Here is a 4340-nt window from a genome sequence, read left to right on the forward strand (position 1 = left end):
AGTTACGCAAACTGTTAACCAGGAGGAAGAGGAGCTGAGAGAAGAGGAAGAACAGATGAAAGAACAGACAGAGAGGTTGAGGGAGGAGCTGAGCTGTTAGTGAACTATAGAAGAGACACAAACTTCCACTTTAACACAGTTCAACACACAAAAGCCAAACATCATCTTTCTCCAACATGCTGTCTGTGCAGACATCTGTGTTCACTCTGCTGCTTCTAGTCATTGGAACAGGTTGATGGATTCTTTCAAAGATACATTTCAGCATTTGATGTTTGTCCATCACTGATCTGACTTCTCTCTTCCTTTAGATGTCAGCTGTGAAGAACTCACTGCAGTCAAGAAGGAAGAGTCCACTTTGGAAGGAGCTTCTGTCACTCTGTCCTACAAATATAAAAATGCTGCAAAAGGAAATGATTATTTCTTCTGGTATCGACAATTTCCAGGAAAACCTCCAGAGTTTCTGATCTCTCACACTGGGACAAATATATCATTTTTACAACCAATTCCTGGATTTTCCTTCAAAGTGAGTAAAGACCAAAAACAAATGGATCTACAGATCTTCTCTGCTGCAGTGTCAGACTCTGCTGTGTACTACTGTGCTGTGAGGCCCACAGTGACAGGAAACAACAAAACTCGGTACAAAAACCTGCAGACAACACAATACTGCATATTATCCACTAGATGGTGCTTTAAAGCATAAATAGATCAATGTGAACAAGCAATTTTGATGTATCCTTCAGCAATAATATATATATAATATATATATAATAATAATAACACACTTCCTACAACTGAAATTTAGATCTTTCAGTTGTAGGAAGTGTGTTACGTCATTCATTAGAAAAGAGAAAAAAAAAGTGTAAAACATAAAAAAATAAATAAATAACCGGGCAGGCTTAAGATTTCAACACAGTTGTTTATTAGGGTGACATGTGGCAGGTGTCACAACATAAGACAAAAACAAAGAAAACTAACGAATCACCAAAAGGCTCAATGGTTGAAACTCTAACAGGTAACTTAAATTCTCAGGCTTTAAAGCAGTCCGATAAGTAACAAAACAGAACAAACACAGCTACCACTCAAAATACAAAAAAAAACCCACCTGGTTAAAAAAAATAAATAAATAAAAAAACCACCTGAGTAAACTTAACAAAATGCAAAAGTAAGAATAAACTAAAGGGGGGGAAACCAGAGGCTTTAAACAAGCTTGGCCAGCCAGACAGAAGGGTCAGGCTTAAAATGTAATTCCCACTCTGGAATTCATTCGCCACTGGAGCAGGGCTTCATGGCTGCTTTTTAGCTTTCCTCCCAGCTTGGTGATCGGTGGAGAAGGTGCCTTAATCAGCTCTGCAGGAGGGGGCGAAGTCAGCATATAATAAAAGTTGCAAAGAAAAAAAAATACTAAACATCCACAAGATGGCGAAAGACGACTTGAATACTCTGATTGTTGAGTTATTAAACTGAAGGCAATAGAAAACAAAGCAGTAAAGATCAGACACAGAGCTGCTGTAGAAGCACTAAACTTTTTTGATTGGTTGAGTTGATACCATTAGCCCCGCCCACTGAACTTCAGATCATCCAGTGACATTATTTCTCCCTCATTGTGCTGCAGTAGAAGAACAGAGTTCATCTGCTGTCTGTGTGTCTTCAAGAACTCCAAAGACATGTTGCTTTACCTCTTTTTGCTTCTATCTCACATTCTAGGTGAGTTTAAGAACAGAGATTCAAGTTTGCTTGAAGCTGCTGCATGAACTCATCATCTCATTCATCTAATGGCTTCATTTTCTCCACTTTTTCCAGGACTCACAGCTGGAGTCACAATCTCTCCTGATCAGGATCAACTTACAGGAACTGAAGGGAAATCTGTTACAATGAAATGTAACTATCAGACAAGAAGCACTGGTATATATCTTTACTGGTACAAACATGATTCTGACCTTCAGGCTCCTCAGTTCATTCTTAGGAAAGGAGCAAAAGGTTACACAGATGAATATATTCCAGATAAACGATATGAATCCAGAACAACATCCACATCAACTGAACTGATCATCACAAAGTTAACTCTGGCAGACACAGCTCTCTACTACTGTGCTATATGCAGCACAGTGATCCAAAGTGTAGAAGAGGCTGTACAAAAACCTGAAGACAGATATGGACTACTCTTCAAAGAGGAGGGAAGTGGTTTTCAAAGCACAGCTTCATATCAGATGGATTCTGTTCATTCCTGTTTGATCAGAGTCTCTGTGGTTACAGCTGCTAATGAAACACTGAGGGAGGATTCACATGAACAACAATATTAAAATGTCAAATAAATAGGTTTTACTAAAATATAAACAACAATAGTTTTTATTTCAGCAACAGCTGTTTTTTTGCATGTTTGCTAAGATTGTCTTTTTAACATTAATATTAATGGCTAAATTCAGAGTACAGTAGTTTCAAGCCCAGAGTTTTCCTCTTCATAAAGGTTCAAATGTCCCAGCCTGGTTTCTTTTTAGACTCGATCCGATTTTGATTTATTTGATTTTGAACGGCAAAAACATTTCGTGAATTTGTGATAACAAAATAATCAAAAACAAAGAATGAAGCGTCTCCCCGCTCTCTTTCCAGACTGAGACGCCAAGACTTCAGCTGTATTAAGTCTCTTTATTTTGTGGTCAACAACAGAAACAGCTGAAGAACATTCCACAAAAGTTGTTTTTTATTCTATTTTTTTACTAGTGTGTCTACTCTCCTAAAAACCCCTCCCTTCATTTACCTCAGAACAAAAAAGTTGATTGTCAGATTCAGGGCTGATGAGAATCTGAGCATGGTGCGTTCACTGAGCTCTGGACATTAGAAGACCCAAACAGCCACTCGGCCCAACTCAGTCTGCTTCAATGCTTTTGTCATTTTTATACAATCCACAGCAAAACAACACAGTTTTTCATAAAAAAATGTTGACACTATTAAATCAGTAAATTATATATGGATCAAGTCTGGTGGTTAACACTTTCTTTGAAAAACTACTTTGCTTTGCTGCGGATTTCCTGAGCTTAATGAACGCACCATGCAGAAACACTCGGCAACCCTGGATTCTGTCAATCAACCTGTTTGTTCAGGGATTTGGGGAAATATATGGAGGGAGCTGGGGCATGAGTCCAGAATTAGACGTCTAAAGAGCGTAGATCCACTACTAAATTAAAAAAAATAGATTAAAAAACAACTTGTGGGGACTGTTTTCTTCTATTGTTTTTGCCGTTAGTCACAAAATAAAGAATCTTAAATCAGGTAAAGTCTTGGTGTCTCTGTGCAGGAAGGAGAGAAAGGTTCTTGATTATCTTGTTATTATGAGGAAACAAACCTTGTTTTCTCGTTATAACCAGATAGTGGATCTCGTTATAATGAGAAACAAAAAAAGTAGGGCAGGCCTTTTTCAGCCTCCGTAAATATTTTTAGAACTCTTGAACATTTTTTGACCAGATGAAACATATTCATTACTAGCTGGTATCATTAGAAAAATTTATTTATTTATTTTTTTTTAATTATGGGATTCTTTTTTAACCTCTTAATACATCATTTTTTATGATCTAGTTCCACAGTTGTAAATTTTCATAACTGAGGCAGATGTCAGATTAATAAAAAATATAAAGAAGAGCTCGGGTCTTAAGGAATTAAATTATGTAGCACAGTTAGCAGCTGCTAGCAGCTGCTAACTGTGCTAACCCCGTCTCTGTCGGCAGCATGGAAAGCTTAACATTAAAAAGAAACAAAAACCTGATCTTTTTCTGTTGAAATGTCTTTGAGGGTTGTTCTTTGTGTTTAGACAAACCAATAGACACTTGTTGTCAGATTTTAAAGTTTATTAAAATAATTATTGATCCTGGAAGTCTGTGAATATCCCGCTGGATCTACCGCTGAAATGTTTTTGTTAGCCTCCTGCTTGAACTGCTGCAGTATTCTGCTGCGTTTTATGTTAATAACATGTCATGATCCGTTCATGACTTCTAGTGGAGTATGTATCCGGAAAAATACATTTGAAATACAAAGTTCTATATCGACTTTTACTGTTTTAGAACAGATTTTAATAATTGTCTTCACTCTTATGAATTTCATGTATGAACTGTATCTACTTAAGAAAATCTATTTCGAGCTAATTTCTTTTACCCTCTTTGTATTTCTTTTGCAACAATGAAATGACCATAAACATTTCTCATTTTCCAACGAGACACAGTATACTAAAGCTTTGACCTGCATACCATGTGTGAAGAATCCTGACTCCTGTCTAAGCTCAGAGACTGAGTCAGCACTGGAGTAACTCCACACAAGTACGAACCCTTTAGCTTAACTGTGGATCTAAGGAT

Source organism: Oryzias melastigma, unplaced genomic scaffold, assembly GCF_002922805.2.
Source record: "Oryzias melastigma strain HK-1 unplaced genomic scaffold, ASM292280v2 sc00554, whole genome shotgun sequence".
In the NCBI taxonomy this organism is placed as follows: Eukaryota; Metazoa; Chordata; class Actinopteri; order Beloniformes; family Adrianichthyidae; genus Oryzias; species Oryzias melastigma.